Source organism: Mauremys mutica, chromosome 22, assembly GCF_020497125.1.
Source record: "Mauremys mutica isolate MM-2020 ecotype Southern chromosome 22, ASM2049712v1, whole genome shotgun sequence".
Lineage (NCBI taxonomy): Eukaryota > Metazoa > Chordata > Testudines > Geoemydidae > Mauremys > Mauremys mutica.
The window spans coordinates 18399952-18417388 of record NC_059093.1 but is presented as its reverse complement, the minus strand read 5'-3'; the positions used below and the strand labels follow the sequence as shown (position 1 = coordinate 18417388).

The window sequence follows — 17437 nt, the reverse complement described above, 5'->3', positions numbered from 1 at the left end:
TGTGTAAAAGCAGCATGCGAGGTGGGGACCAGGGAGCCAGGCAGGCAGCTGCACTGGGTCCCCACCATGCCTCAGCAGCTGCCCGGACTGCACCGTTTCCTCAGCATGCCCCATTGCCCTCCCGACTGCCACCAGTGCCAGAGCTCTGGGTGCTGCCCAAATCCCCTGCACACCCCAGCTCCTTAGCCCCAAACCTGAGCTGCCTCCATTCGAGACTGAGCTTTTACCGCCTCTGCCCTGGCTAAGCAGAGCACCCTGTCAGTAACCAGACACAGCGGGAAACGGACTCCGCACTGTTGGTGGTGATGTATGAAGGAGACAGAAGAAATCAAAGAAAGGAAATGTAACAACCTGACACATGAAGAAAATGACATTTTCTTGCCCCAGGAACTGTTGAACACCAAGTATTTGGCTGGCGAGATGAGGAGACCATCTAAGGCAACTATTCCTGGGAGCCTCTGTTTCATACCTGCAGCAGTTTAACCTGAACCTGAGTGGTGGTGACAACAATGCCCAGAATCCTCTCCTGAACAGCGGCAGCTTCGCCAGCACCCACTATTCAGACAGTTCTTCACTGCAGGCCTGTGGGGTTTTCCTACTTCTCCTCTGCTGACAGAAACTAAAATCAAACTCAGTATCCGAATCACCCAGGGACTCGGGATGCCAAGTTTCAGAGAAAGGAGATAAGCAGAATGCAGCAGAGAGCAGAAGCTTGACTCAACCAGCCACCATCCAGCCAGATTTGTCACTGTCATTCGTATTTGGCAATATCCTGCATGTGAGCTTGTCCTTAACATTAGCCTACATGTTTACTCTGGGTCTCGGCAGAACAGCCAAAGGCCAAGGACTGAGTTACCTTCTCTTCCGGTCCTTCAGTAATATTTATAGGAGAAGGGGGGTGAATGTCTGCACCACTCCCGCTCAGGAGATACCTTTGCTGTGGGTAAAACAGACGACTTCTGTCTGACCCATTACGCAGATGCACAATGCAGGCTGATGAAGGTGGAGACCAGTAAGGGACTGTAAGGTCACTCCTCACAACGCACCACCTAATTGTGGGGAAGGGGTGTTATAGCTGGATCATTCGTCTCAGTGGATCTAGGGGGAGCTTTCCAGTTGTCCTGAACCAGGGAGCCTTCCCAAAGCAATCAGGTCCAGGAAAATCACTATGGACTAAATCCTGATGTTTGAAGGGGAATTTATACAAGCCAAATAAAAAAAAGCCCTGGGATTTATACTATATACTGACCATTCGATTCACTCTCTACTGCCGTGGCTATAGATAGCGAGGGCTTCTTCCCTCCATAGGTTGTGCACTTGGGCCAAATCTGATCTATGTTCCCAATCATTTGCACCTATACATTTCTCCCCTATTACGTTTTCCATGCATAGTGCACATTGCTCTTCTCTTCATATATTGATCCAGAATCATTGCCTACCATCTATCACAGCATCCGCCTTGTTCAGCAGAACCACTGGATATAGCACTAGCTGAAGCACAATGGCACTGCTGCATACAGCCCAAGAAACCAAAGGATAATTACTGCAGTACCTGCTGCTAGCAGGAAGGCTGCTGAACATTTTCCATTGGGAATCCCTATTTTCAGATGTTTATCAGTTTCTGATAAGTTATCCCCAGTCGGAGAACACTTAAATCTCCCTGGTCACTCGATTACAGACCTAAAAGTCACAATATTACAACAAAAAAACTTCAAAAACAGACTCCAACGAGAGACTGCTGAATTGGAATTAATTTGCAAATTGGACACCATTAAATTAGGCTTGAATAAAGACTGGGAGTGGATGGGTCATTACACAAAGTAAAACTATTTCCCCATGTTTATTTTTCCCCCCTACGGTTCCTCACACCTTCTTGTCAACTGCTGCAAACAGGCCATTTTGATTACCACTACAAGAAGTTTTTTTTCCTCTCCTGCTGGTAATAGCTCACCTTAACTGATCACTCTCGTTATAGTGTGTATGGTAACACCCATTGTTTCATGTTCTCTGTGTATATAATATATCTTCCTACTGTATTTTCCACTGCATGCATCCGATGAAGTGGGTTTTAGCCCATGAAAGCTTATGCTCAAATAAATTTGTTAGTCTCTAAGGTGCCACAAGTACTCCTGTCCTTCCCTTTGGGACTGATATTCTCCAAGCCTAGTCTGCAGCCAAATGTGTATTTTGTTGAGAGACTCAAGCCAAATTCCTTCATAGAAAAAATACCCCCAGAAAAGTGTTGCTTTTTAACAGACAGCCCCCATAAGACTCCATCTGAAATGACTAAGCTTTGGAAGTTGGAATTGGCTGGAGACAGCCCTCACTAAGCAGCAGTCCATACGCTTCAGTGGAAGGATGTTGTTTATGGCATTAGAATGGTAGCTGCATTTGGAAACAGAGTGCTGAGTCCATTGTTTGGGTTTGCTGTGGGTAGCAAAGGCAGGAGGTAGATGGGGTACATTTAAATGTTCTGTAGCTATACATTTAGAGACTGTCTGCAGCTACAGGATGGCTAGTTAAGAGCTCTGTAGCATGGGGATTCAATCCCCCATGCTCACTCGCAAGCTGTGTAGGATGGACTCTCACAAAAGCTCTGGGCCTCCCTTCATATGTTCATGGAACTCCAGAGAGTAAAGCTCCTTGTTCACTTTCTCCCTCTTTTCTCTTCAAAAGAAACTGTGGAATTGCAGTAAATGAACCTGTGACTGCAGCAGCAAGGCTTGTGAATGCAAGTAAGTGTGAATGCAGCATATGGATACACAGTCAAACCGTAAGAAAATGTCCCTTATTATGGCATTCTTGCCTATTTACATAGTTTGTTTTTCCAATAGCTCAGTATAACTGTAAGGAAAGCAAAGCTTATGTTAAAAACTGCTAGAACAAAATGTTCACACTTGTGTGCCTAAAGTTAGGCACAAGATGGGGGAGGGACTAGCTTTGTTGGTGAGAGAGACAACTTTCAAGCTACATAGAGCTCTTCTTCAGGGCTGGTCGGACCAGCAGAGCTCTGTGTGGCTCGAAAGCTTGTCTCCCTCCCCAACAGAAGTTATTCCAATAAAAGATATTCCCTCACCCACCTTGTTGCTCTGATATCCTGAGACCGACACACCTACAACAACGCTCCGTAAAGTTAGGCACCTAACTCCACATTTAACCACCTAGTGAAGGGGATCTGGACACACCTCTGAAAAATAACGACTTACCAGTCTCAGAGTGTTTCTCCAAGAAATGCTGCTGTGGCCATGCATTCCCAGAGTGACATGTTTAATGCTGCTGGCTTTGCTAGGCCTTTGTTACAGAGATATTTATCTAATATTGTCCCCATATAATCTATCCCCTAATGCTTGTCATGAAAGGTCAAACATTTCTTTCACTAGGCACTGAATTTGCTTGAGCCTGAGCTTACTCAGGTCACTGCCAGACATTCCTTCAGGTTTTTTTATTACATTATCCAAAGCGAACACATCATAAAAATCCTCAAAGGAGGCTGACTCATGAGCTACCTATACAAGCACAAATGATCATCAGGGTTCCTTTAAACGTTGGGCCAGGATAGCTGCTGCACCCACTGACTCTCAGCAGTGGGACTTTTCAGTGCCATCTGAATGCTCAAGTAGATCAGCAAGATATTCTCTGTACTGCTATCGCCTCTGGAAAATGGCATTGGGAAGATTTCTGCTAAATTTAGTGAGCTAGAAGCCAGGTTGGGGAAAAGAGATACAAAAGGTGCAGGACTTAGACAGCAAGATAAATTAATCGAAAACCCTGATTGATTGGCAGGGGATATTTCAAAGCCAGAATAGAATGCATAGAAAAAAATCAAAGAGCCAAAGCAGAATACGAGCTAGGGGGCTCTGCAGAGAAAGCCAGCCACACTGACTTGCTTTTATAGAAAATCTTGTGTCAAGGCTTCTGAAAGATCCTATCCTTGGAAAAAGCATCCCACCTTGCTGTGAGGAAAGCCCTTCGAAGTCCCCATAGAAGGAGCATCATGCTCTGAAACCTATTGCCTTGTCTACACTGGAAAAAGGAGTCTTGTATTATAGCCATCACCACCAGAAAGAGTGCAGCTGAACCAGAGTAACTGTGTTAGCACAAATGCAGACAGGGCTCAGACACCTTTACTTGCTCTGAGTGAGTTTTTATGACATGGCACTGGGAATACCTAAGCCCTTCCCCAATGAACAGCTCCGCATTGGTTCTGCGGCACTCTCACCTGCTGCTGCTGTAATCAAGTACTAAATCCTCTTGTGTAAACACATACCAGCTAATCAGAGGAATCAAGGCTGAATATTGTTCACTGCACATTTGTACAAGAAATACAATTTAAAGGAGTCCAGCTGCCATTTTCCCCAGATTTCAGCCCAGCCACCGAGGCAAAGAGAAGTGACTTTGCTCGTCTGAAAAAGAATTTTGTGGAGAAAGGAACAGAAGCCTCCCACTTCCCATGCAGCAAAACTCAGTTGAGAAGCCACATATATTCTGGAATCAGGCATTCACATACAGAGGACATGACACTACGCCAGACATTTATCAAAGCAGGCTGCAGGACACAGAAAAAATTAACGAATACTGAAATCCAGGCCCTGCACTTGCTATCATCTTGCCCCACCCACTTTGTCAATATATTTTTTTCCCCTGCCCTAGCTGGGGAAGATCTTCTCAGTATTTGGCAACCCAAGGTTCTATCACATAGTGTGTCCCGTTATATAGTACAGGGGTAGATCTGCATACATGCTCTCTTTTACATGAGTCAGAAGTTATTAAACTGCTGCAGCCAGGAGGCAGTGGAAAAATAAGGCAGTGGTACTCTCCCAAGCCCTGCCCACAAGCTCCGCCCAGAGCTGCCATTCAAAGTAGATTCAAAGAACAGGAGTACTTGTGGCACCTTAGAGACTAACAAATTTATCTGAGTATAAGCTTTCATGGGCTACAGCCCATATGCCACAAGTACTCCTGTTCTTTTTGCAGATACAGACTAACACGGCTGCTACTCTGAAACCCGTCAAAGTAGATTGTGCAGCTTTGGTAACAGGACTTTCCGCTGCCTTTCTGACACACTTAGACAATGTGTGAACTAGTTAACAATGCTGATATTTAGAGTATCGTTACTGGCATGGCGTGAGCCTGGCTCACCAATGACTCTGAGCTATGGTTCAGCTTCTGCTAATTGTACAGGCAGACATCACTGTATCAGTCACAGGTGTTTTCAGGGTCTCTCAGCAACCAGAGCAGCTAGAGACTGACTGTAACCAAATAAAAGCTTAGAATCTGGAGAGCATGGCAGGAAAGAGGTGCCAGTATTGGACTGCCAGGCCCTGGCTCTAGAAAGAAGAATGAGTTATTTTACAGGAGCTCCTCTTTTATGGCAGCTCAGGTATTTTCCCTCCCTGGCTCCCCACTGAGCCATAGACACAGCCACCAGAATGATGAGCCGAAAGTTGGGGAAAGGGAACGAGCAGGGAAGATCTCATTTGGCAGGGCAAGGGTGGAGGAAGGAGAAGATGCCAGGAGCAGGTAATGGAGTCAGGAATTCTGACTGTTGGAACTTGGGGTGCCAGCTCCGAGCACAGCTGGCAAGGGCAGCTAGGCAGGATAATGCATGGTGATTTCTCCTATTTTATCCCAAGGTAAATCACTTCAAATCTGAGCAAAATGTTGTCCCCTATCCACTGAGCACACCTGCCAAATGTAAAATGAAATTTACCTTTAGAGAGGAATTTGCGGGGGGCTGGGTGGGGTGCAAGACTGGGATCATGATGGAAAACAAGTTGCAACTTTAGCTATGGAGGCTGTCACTTCTCCATAACTAGAGGTAACTCACGGGCTGCACCCTCCATCTAGTGACAATCACTAGCACCAGGAGCATCCAAACCAAAGCCCTGAGGGCATGCCATAGGCCAGTGGTTTTCAAACTTTTTTTCTGGTGACCCAGAAGAAGAAAATTGTTGATGCCCGTGACCCAACAGAGCTGGGGATGAGGGGTTTGGGGCGTGGGGTGTGTGAGGGGATCATGGCTGGGGCAGAGGGATGGGGTGAGTGCTGCAAGGTGGGGCTGGAAATAAGGGGTTTGGGGTACGAGAGGGGGTCAGAGCTCTGGGCTGGAGGTGCAGGTTGTGGGGTGGGGCTGGGGATGAGGTTTAGGGTGAAAGAGGGGGTTCCAGGTTTGGGGGGGCTCAGGGCTCAGGCAGGGGGCTGGGATGCACGAGGGGCCCAGGGCTCTGGGATGGGGGTGCAGGCTGTGGGGTGGGTCCGGGAATGTGGGGTTTGGGGTGCAGGCAACCTGCAGGCAACGCCCCCGCCCCCCAGCTCCCATTGGCTGAGAACTGGTGCTCGGGGCGGGAGCAGCGCAAGGAGCCCCATGGCCTCCCGCCTAGAAGCCAGGCCTGCTTCTGGCCGCTTCCATGGTGCAGTGCGGTGTCAGATGAGGTAGGAGCTAGCCTGCCTTAGCCGGGCAGCACCGCTGACGGGACTTTTAACAGCCCGGTCAGCGGTGCTGACAGAGCTGCCATGACCCAGCGCCTTACATTCCACGACCCAGTACTGGGTCATGACCCACAGTTTGAAAACCACTGATGCAGACAACAACCACCCAAACATATTCTGAGGCTACCTCACTTGAGCCGTGAGGCACATATTTCTATCGGAGCTTAATTACAAGACACATTTTAAGATTAGTGGAACATTACAATCTTTTGCAGTTATGGCTGTGGGTGCCGAGGCATATTAACAGTGACTCTCTTTCCTCTCTCCCCCAGAATATGACCCAACACCCTCAGTCAGCCACATGCTAATAATCTACACTGTCTTTTGTACAGACGCCTTTATCATCTTAGGAAAGAATCCTGTGATTCATTTGGCACACAGACTACAAATTAATCATTTATACACACACTTCATATTTTTATATATTTATTAAAAATCACTGAAACAAACTGGATGCAACATGGAGGAAATGTGCCAGTGCACAATAAATCTCTGCAACCTATAATAAGAAGTTACTTAAACTCACAGCACTAAATGATTTATTAATTGTCTTCTAATCCTTCCCAGCTATACTGGAACCAAGAGTGCAGACATATTTCATCTGCTGTATCATAACTTCTCCAATACCAACCAGCGTGGCTGCCGTTAATGATTCGGTCAATTTTAATTCTGGCCTGCAGCTCCACAGAAATGACTTGCAAATGGCTAGAGACAGGCAGTTACTGCAAAATTAATATAAGCTATAACCAAGAGGAGGGTGAGGCCTAACTCATATGGAATGATTCACCAAGACATGCTGCAGTTGAAGTTAATTTTACAGGATCCAGCCAGGTGCTCATTTTCAAAGAGATATTACATTTCCACGCTATAAAATAGCTATTTTAAGACAGCCAGCTAAGGTTTGTATGGGATATTGTTTCACAAACTATTCCTCCTGGTTTCAGATGACATCACCCAGATCTCTATTTAAATTTACCCATCATATAAATAAATAAAAACTCTCCCGTTTTAACACAGTCGAAACATAATGCACATGATATGCATAATTCAGATAATGGAGGAATTTCTATTACCATTTTATCTATTTATTTTAGTGTCAGTTATGTATTTAAAGAAATAATAAAGCACCCAGTACATACATGGCATTTTACTTCTAAGTGTTTTACAAATGCAGGTAATTAAATTAAATGCCAATGACTGAAAATGAATTCAGCGGTTGTGGGAGTGGCTCAGATCTCGTAATGGCACATTACCAGTAGAGCCACTCTCGCTAAAACTTGTAGCAGGGAAGCCAGCTTGGGACTCTCTACAGTGTCGCTGGCTCTTGTGATATTAAAGCCCCAACCCTGGAAACTGGTAATTTGGTGAGAATCTCAGCTTCCTTTTTTTTAAAGAGTAAGTTTCTGGCCCTCCTCGTTGTGGATAACAGAGTAAAAACATGGCACATGTGTGACCTAAAGGTTCAAAACAACAGACAGGAAATAAAGAGAACCCAACATTTATCATCTTTTTGAAATCTCATGATTTTAAGCCAATCTTGTGATTTGGGGATGCTTAGATTGATAACACTGCTGCTATGTTTAGTTCACATTAATGTTGAGCCTTACTACTCTGTGAGTAGTCCCACTGAAATGACAGGTCCAAGGTTCTACTTGCTGTAGGTAAGGCTGACAGAATTGGGTGGTAAGTTTATGATTGCTTTGTAGAGTCAGGTCTCTCTTATGATTGTTAGGCTGAGCAGGGGCCAAACTAGGGAGGCAGTGCGGTTTAGTGGACAGCATGCTGGACTGGGAGCCAGGATTCTGTGTTCTGATGTGTAGCCTCAGGCAAATCATTCATCTCTATGCCTGTTCTTCTGGGTGAAACTATTGGCCTGCCTTGTGCAGGTCAGACTAGATGATCAGAATGGCCTCTTCTGGCCTTAAGATCTATGAACCATCAGCCAGGCTCACCACTTCCCTGAGAAGGGTGGATTTTATTTTGATATTTTTAAATCCTGTTCTTACTGCAGCTATTGCAGGATTGCCTCATCCAATGATAAACTCTGGGGCAGTGGATGGCTCCAGAGCCTGGGATGCAGTCATGGTGATAGTACCCAGCATGGCAAGAGGCCTCATTTGGAAAACAGCTGAAAATATTGAGCAGGCAGCTAGCGGAGAGAAATATTTGTCACAATTTTTTGTTGCTCACATTTTCCTGCTTTTAGGGTCACTAAATATTTGCAGTTTACAAAGTTTCAACCAAAGGTCGCTTTTCTTGTTTTAGATTGATTGAAAATCGTTAGAAGATTTTTGTGTTACTTTTCTGAATGTCAGTCTGGGTTGATTGGCTGTGATTGGTCAGAAAAGTCACATGAGATAATTGGGTTCTGATTTCTACATTGCCATGTGAGTGAGCGACTGCACTTTATCTGCTGTCTGAGCCAGTCAGAAAAACATCTCTTGGTTGCAACAGTGTCATCTGCTTCTGTCTCCTGCTGCAACTCCACCAGCCTCTGTGTCCAAAAGCCAGGGGCTGGGCCCAAAACGCATGAGATTTTTAAAAAGTAACAACTTGGGGGTGAGTATTTTTCTGCTGGCATCTGAGCCTTTAGGGGTCATATTTTCAAGCTTTTCTTCCTAACCATGAGTCACCAATGTGATGCAGCTGCAAAAAAGGCTAATATGACTCTGGAGTATTAACAGGCATGTTGTAAGTAAGACACAGGAGGTACCTGTCCCACTCTATTTGGCACTGATGAGGCCTCTAGCTGCAGTACTGTGTCCAGTTCTGGGTGCCACACTTTAGGAAAGATGTGGACAAATTGGAGAGAGTCCAGAGGAGAGCAACAAAAATAATAAAAGGTTTTGAAAACCTGACCTAGGAGGAAAGGTTTAAAAACCCTAAGTTTTGTCTTGAGAAAAGAAGACTGAGGATGACCTCATAACAAGAGCTGTTACCAAGAGCACGGTGATCAACTGTTCTCCCGGTCCACTGAAGGCAGGACAATAGGTAATGGGCGTAATCCACAGCAAGGCAGATTTAGGTTAGATATCAGGGGAGACAGGCAAGTCCTTGCTTACAGACAGCCCCCAAACCTGAAGCAAATACTCACCAGCAACCACACACCACACAACAAAAACACTAACCCAGGAACCTATCCTTGCAACAAAGCTCGATGCCAACTCTGTCCACATATCTATTCAGAGGATACCATCATAGGACCTAATCACATCAGCCACACTATCAGAGGCTCGTTCACCTGCATATCTACCAATGTGATGTATGCCATCATGTGCCAGCAATGCCCCTCTGCCATGCACATTGGCCAAACCAGACAGTCGCTACGTAAAAGAATAAATGGACACAAATCAGACGTCAAGAATTATAACATTCAAAACCCAGTTGGAGAACACTTCAACCTCCCTGGCCACTTGATTACAGACCTAAAAGTCGCAATATTACAACAAAAAAACTTCGAAAACAGACTCCAATGAGATACTGCTGAATTGGAATTAATTTGCAAATTGGACACCATTAAATTAGGTTTGAATAAAGACTGGGAGTGGATGGGCCATTACACAAAGTAAAACTATTTCCCCATGCTTATCTCCTCCCCCCCGGTTCTTTATATCTCCTTGTCAAGTGCTGGAAATGGGCCATTTTCATCACCACTACAAACAGTTATTTTTCTCTCCTGCTGACAACAGCTCACCTTAACTGATCACTCTCCTTATAATGTGTATGGTAACACCCATTGTTTCATGTTCCCTGTGTATATATATATATATCTTCCTTCTGTATTTTCCACTACATGCATCCGATGAAGTGAGCTGTAGCCCATGAAAGCTTATGCTACAATAAATTTGTTAGTCTCTAAGGTGCCACAAGTACTCCTGTTCTTTTTGAGGAAAAACTTTCTAACTCTAAGGGTAGCTGAGCTACGGAACAGGCTTCCAAGGGAGGTTGTGGAGTCCCCATCATTTGAAGCTTTTGAAAACAAGTTGGACAAATCAACTGTCAGGGATGGTCTAGGTTTACTTGGTCCTGCCACAGTGCAGGGGGCTGGATTTGATGACTTCTCGAGGTCCCTGCCAGCCCTACATTGCTAGGATCATGATATAAAGCAGAAGACTCCAGGAACCAGGGCTTTAAGAAAAACACCAAGTATTGCAAGAGTTGGCAACCTTGCAGCTGCTGTAATTGGGGAGCAGAACTTGTCTGTCTCCATTTTATTCTTCTTGTAGACAATAAACCAAATTCACATGTACATGTGTAGAGCTGCCTTTTAAGTCAATGGGAGCTGTATCTGACTATGGCAGGGCTGAATTTGGCATAGAGTGTACAGCAGATAAGGACTGGCAGTGGTCTAGGAACATGGTGGGGTCCTGGTAGCAAACAGATTGGCTGATTGGTGGCACAGCCTCACCAGAATGCCAAGCAACACTAACCATAATGCCCTGAACCTCCACCTCATTTTCCTCACTGCAGGTCCCCAGGATTCCAGCATAAACTCTCTAGCTCCGCCTTGGGAGCATGCTGCAAACCCACTGAGAGGGGAAGATGGAGATCCGCTGTGGCTATGGATGAAAGGCTTTCTCAAAGTGGAAGGTTTTGCAGCATTTCCTAAAGCTTCTGATGCCAGTTTAAGGCCTTGGTGCCAGTGATGGGCTGGGGGAGAAGCCCGCTACAGAGCAAAGGCCCACACCGCCTGCTTCTGTCCCCTTGGATCACCTGCAGGACAATGGCTCCAGGTCACACAGCAGCAAGCTTGGTCAGTGTCTCTCACTGAGCAGCTGGTGCCTCAGGGCCACTCCCAGTCTTCCAGGCAACAGGAGGCTGCTGCTGTCTCCTGAGCCACTGCCTGCTGCTATTTCAGCCCCTTACTCCATGAGATGTGCCGGCATCTCCACCCCAGCCCAAGCAAGATGTGGGGCTTTGGGGTGTACAGATACAATACAGATCCTGCCCCACTTCTGGAGTGGAACCAAAGAGCTAGTGTGGGGCCTGTGCCTATAATGCACTGCTTTATTCTCACCCGCAGTCTCTCCTCAAGTTAGCATCACCCATTGGGGCAGCCTTGGGGTTTCTGTACCAAGTTTCAGAAATGTGGACGTTTGAGCTGACGGAGGGTTTTGCAAACAGACTTGGAATAAGGCTTTGATTCTTCCACCTTCTGGGCAGAGTGAAATTGAAGACTGGAGTGCAGCACAAAACGACCCAGCTAAGTAGCTGAAGACAAAAAGTGTCTTAGCAAGTTTGCCCAGCCCTCCAGGAGCCCTGTGGAATTCCCTGGCACACAATGCCAAAACCAAGCCATGCTGTAGGCGTCTCTCTGACAGGAGTACACAGCATTCCTGGCTCTGTCAGGGCATAGCTACGGGAGCTACAGCAGCACTCCGTGGTATATGGCAATGGCTGCCCCAGGTGCCCTGCTGGGACTTCATCCCCCCACCCCCTCAGTGTGTTCAACAGGCAAAACGAAAAGGGAGAGTTTTACCCTTGGCTTGTGTTTAACAGCTCCTAGGAGAAAGGAATCACAGGAATGAGAAATGCCTCTTGCTGACAACGAAAGAGAGGGGAAAAGGAGAGGGGAAAACAGGCTCCTACCAGTGACATTCACAATTCAGAAACCCGTTCTAGACCCAACCCACTACAGCCACCACCCCCAAAGAAAAAAAAGCAATAAAAACTAGGGCTGTCAAGTGATTAAAAAAATTAATCACGATTAATCGCTCAATTAATCGCACTGTTAAACAAAAATAGACTACCATTTATTTTAAATATTTTTGGATGTTTACTACATTTTCAAATAGATTAGTTTAAGTTACAACACAGAATACAAAGTGTAGAGTTCTCACTTTATATTCATTTTTATTACAAATATTTGCACTAAAAAAACAAAAAAAATTGTCTTTTTCAATTCACCTCATACAAGTACTGTAAAGGAATCACTTTATCATGAAAGTTGAATTTACAAATGTAGAATTATGTACGAAAAAAACTGCATTCAAAAATAAAACTATGTAAAACTTTAGAGCCTACAAGTCCACTCATTCCTACTTCTTGGTCAGTCAATCACTCAAACAAACAAGGTTGGTTACAATTTGCAGGAGATAATGCTGCCTGTTTCTTGTTTACAATGTCATCTGAAAGTGAGACCAGGCACTCACATGGCACTGTTGTAGCCAGCATCACAAGATATTTACTGGCCAGATACGCTAAAGATTCATATGTCCCTTCATGCTTCAACCACCATTCCAGAGGACATGTTTCCAGGCTGATGATGGGTTCTGTTTGATAACGATCAAAAGCAGTGCGGACCGATGCATGTTCACTTTCATCATCTGAGTCAGATGCCACCAGCAGAAGGTTGATTTTCTTTTTTGGTAGTTTGGGTTCTGTAGTTTCCACATCAGAGTGCTGCTCTTTTAAGACTTCTAAAAGCATGCTCCACACCTCATATCTCTCAGATTTTGGACGGCACTTCATATTCTTAAATCTTGGGTCGAGTGCTGTAGCTATTTTCAGAAATCGCACATCGGTATCTTCTTTGTGTTTTGTCAAATCTGCTGTGAAAGTGTTTTTAAAATGAACATGTGCTGGGTCATTATCCGAGATTGCTATAACATGAAATATAAGCAGAATGTGGGTAAAACAGAGCAGGAGACATATATTTCTCCCCCCCAAAATTTAATTGACACGTTATTTTTTTAACAAGCATCATCAGCATGGAAGTATGTCCTCTGGAATGGTGGCCAAAACATTAAGGGGCATACAAATGTATAGCATGTCTGGCACGTAAATACCTTGCAGTGCCAGCTACAAAGGTGCCATGTGAATGCCTGTTCTCACTTCCAGGTGATATTGGAAATAAGAAGTAGGCAGCAGTGTCTCCCCTCAATATAAACAAACGTGTTTGTCTTAGCGATTGGCAGAATAAGAAGTAGGACTGGGTGGACTTGTAGGCTCAGAAGTTTTACACTGTTTTGGTTTTGAGTTCAGGTATGTAACCAAAAAAAATCTGCATTTGTAAGTTTCACTTTAACGATAAAGAGATTGCACTTCAGTACTTGTATGAGGTGAATTGCAAAATTCTATTTTTTAAATCATTTTTACAGTGCTTATATTTGTAATCAAAAAGAATAATATAAAGTGAGCACTGTGCACTTTGTATTCTGTGTTGTAATTGAAATCAATACTGAAAATGTAAAAAAAAATCCAAAAATATTTAATACATTTCAATTGGTATTCTATTGTTATAAGCGCGATTAATCACAATTATTTTTTTAATAGTGATTAATTTTTTGAGTTAATCGCATGAATTAACTGCAATTAATTGACAGCCCTAATAAAAACCTATCCAAAGCAGAGCTCTGGCCCAGTAAAGGGAGATGTTCCAAAGACTGCAGGAGTCCACTAGGGACTTTCTTAGTGCTATTGATTTTACAGACACTATGGTGATGGGCAGCAGTATAAAATCTTAAAATAGTGAGAGAGAAAGAGAGGCAGAGCAGACAGTGCACACATAGACAGAACTGAGTCACTGGCTTTTCCCCACATACTCTCTCCTTTCCAGAGACTTGACCAAATTCCCTAAGCCCAGCTTTCTCCCCCTCCTCCATGGAAGGGGATGCTCAAACCTAGAGTCTCCCAAACTTGACTGGTTCATGTCTTAAAAAGCTGACGGCTGAAGGACCACATGTACATGTCTCCTCTTTGTACACATTTTAGGCCTTGGTAGGCTTGCCTTAAGTATTCATAGACTCCTAGTAAAATAAGCTTAGAATCTGGCTGGTAGACATCTGCCTAGGGAAATGAGAAAAGAATGGAGCTTGGCTGAGGAGTCTGGGTGGGAGGATGGAAAGGCGTGAGGTTTAGAGCTGGCTAGGAATTTTTAAACTGACCACAGAGTCCCACTAGAGAATACCCACTTGCACTCGGGATGCAAGAGACCCTGTTTTGCCTGATAGGAAAATGGCCTATAGAAGCTTAGGAATGCAAGTGGAAAGCAAATTAGCCCTGAGTTTGCATATGATGTGGCAGTGACAAGTCGGTGGGCTAGACTACAACCACCACTCTCCTTTAGCTGATTGATTGATTGATTGATTGATTGGCAATCCCTCAATTTGAAGACAAATTCTACCATGGATTTACATATGGGTCCAGAGATGACTCATGAGTCAGATCCTGGAACCACAAATCCGCCTGCAGTAGGTACAGACATTTCATGGCAGGCCAGCAGCCTGCTGGGAGAAAGTGCTTTCTTTTTCCTTCCTTCTCTTTCTCTTTTCAGCTTTGAGGGCAAAGCGCTTCTCCTCGAGGCGAGCCACTGCCTGATGGAGGATATGGCGCCATTGGGGTCGGTTGGTGGCTTGCTCCTCCCAGCTTGTGATGTCCACATCAGTTTTCTTAAAATACGCTTTCAGTGTGTCCTCTGATCACCACGGGATCTCTGACTATGGGTGAGCTGAAAGTAGAGGGCTTGTTTTGAGAGGCAAGACATCTGGCATCTGCACACAGTGTCCAGCCCAGTGTAATTGGTGCATGAGGATCATTTCTTCAATGCTGGTGACATTGGCTTCAGCGAGGATGCTGGCATTAGTGCTGCGATCTTGCCACTTGATGCGAAGGATTTTCTGGAGGCATTGTTCATGATACGTCTCCAGACTCTTGAGGTGCTGTCAATAGGTCACCCAGGTTTCACATCCATAGAGGAGTGTAGGAACAACAATTGTCTTGTAGACCTGGATCTTGGTGTCCTGCCATAGGTCACGGTCTGTGAAAACGTGTTGGAGCAATTTCCCAAAGGAAACACTTGCACACTGGATCCGGTGCTGGATCTCACTCTTGATTTTTGCATTCTGAGAAAGTTGGCTACTGAGGTAGCAAAATTGCTCAACTGTCTCCAAAGTCTGACCCTCAATGGTGATTTGTGATGGGTCATGTGCAAGGCCTGAAGCAGGTTGATAAAGCACTTTAGTCTTCTCAATATTGAATGAGAGACCTAAGCTTTGGTAAGCTTGTGCAAAAAAATCCAGGATGGACTGAAGGTCATTCTCAGTGTGCACAAGGATGACACAATCATCAGCATACTGAAGATCAGTAATGGACGCCCTGAACATTTTAGACTTTGAGCAGAGATGTTGAAGATTAAAGAGCTGTTCGTCCATCCATTCTATATTGAATGTCAATTCCATTAGGGAGACCTCCTCTATCCACTGCTTTCCTAAATTACCATGTAGCCAGGGCAATACTAAGAGCCATTCCTAGTTAAGAAACATTTGGTTTTACCTACATTTTTATTTGTTAAATACCATTTCCTGACTTCAGAATAGTATTTGTGTGACTGCTAGTCCCAAATTTGCAGACATTCTGTTCTGACCCCACCGTCTGTCTCTGTTCAAGCAGCCCCATGGATGTTTCCAACTGACAGATGCCTTTTCCTAGCCAAACGGCCCTTAAAAGATGCCATATACTCAAGTATCTGCAAAAGCTTCATACTTGGTTTTACTGTAACACAGCAATGATCTCAGGATTGTGACATATTTAGTGGTGGCCACAAGCACAGCACAACGAATCCTGAAATCAGAGTCTTCAAACTGGCTTTTTGAAGTACTGCTTCTGAATCACTTACAAAAAATCAAATTAATTTTCCACTTTCCCTTCCCCCACCCCCACCCCCCACACACAGGCAATGCTTCCTACTTACAAAACAACCTATTTCCCCATTATAATCCCTCAACCCTCTCCATAACCCCAGCCTGGGAAGCTTGTCAATTAATTCTTGTGAAATGATTTCAAACATCACTTCATAGACTTTCCTTTTGTCAACCTTGTAGTCCTCAAATGTTCTCTATAACATGAAAAGAAAGTACAATGAAGGGGCTTCTACAGGTAGAATTATTCAAGATGTGTAACACTCATAAATCTTTTAGCACACATTCCAAATAAGGGCCTCTTTTATCTTAAGAAAAGCATTAAAAAAGTCAGCCATGTAAAAAATGGAACTCTGGGTACACTGCACACTGATTCCAACTGCCTCTGGAGAAGAGCCTCACCTCATCTCCAACTCTTTAATCTGTAATTCTACCCCAGTCCAATTCACTGGTGTCACATTCTATCCACTAAGGAGGGTCAGCAGCACAGAAAAACAGCTGATAAAAACAGCTGCAGTCAGATTTACCTCTTGTACTGGAAATGTGTGGCTAAATACCTCACCTCATCAGCTGAGTGCACTGTGGCAGCCATGTCACAGCCCTGCAGTTAGTGGAGGAGAGTGGGAAATGTTTTTTCGATGGATTGCGAGGAGATAGCCAATACCTACTAAGATAAAGGGATGAAGATCTGCAGGCCTTATATTTTCCACAGCTGAGCCCAAGAGATGCCTCAGGCACCAGTATCTTTTTATCAGTTTCTCCTTAAATGAACAGAATAGACCCTGGGTTTCCTGAAAGCAGGCTTTCCCCCTCAAGTGGCAGAAAATCCCTGGCTGGCTGATCCATGGCAGGTCACTTGTAATGACAATGAGCAGCCATTGAACTGAACAGGGGTCTCCCACATGCCAGGTGAGGGCCCTAACCACTGACTTAAAGCTTAAAACAGTGGCACCACCACTTTCGGTCCCTCCTCCTCCTGCGGACAGTTTTGGGGATCCTTTGCTTGCTTTTGTCAAAATGGCTGAAAGTTGAACTGAAACGTGATGGGTCAAAGGGAAATGTTTCATTGACATTCCCAGACAATTTCAATTCAAAACATTTTTCAAATTCACCAAAAAACCTCAAAAAAGTTGTTTTTAGTTTGACCCAAAATGATTTTTTCAATTTTTCAAACCTTCTAATGAATCAAAAAAATCCATTAATCGCCCAGCTTTAGTGAGCACTATTCCTCTCTAGTGCACGAGTGGCTACTACAGCTGGTGTGGGGGCGGGGCTGGGGTGGGGAATGCTGATGGAGCAAATTTTCATGA

At 44.6% G+C, this 17437-nt stretch overlaps 1 protein-coding gene across 4 annotated transcripts in view; it reads right to left on the bottom strand.

Moving 5' to 3' along the window:
• The window catches only part of PKNOX2 (PBX/knotted 1 homeobox 2), a 651385-nt gene that overhangs the window by 598855 nt on the left and 35093 nt on the right, over positions 1–17437 (bottom strand). The window lies entirely within an intron of this gene.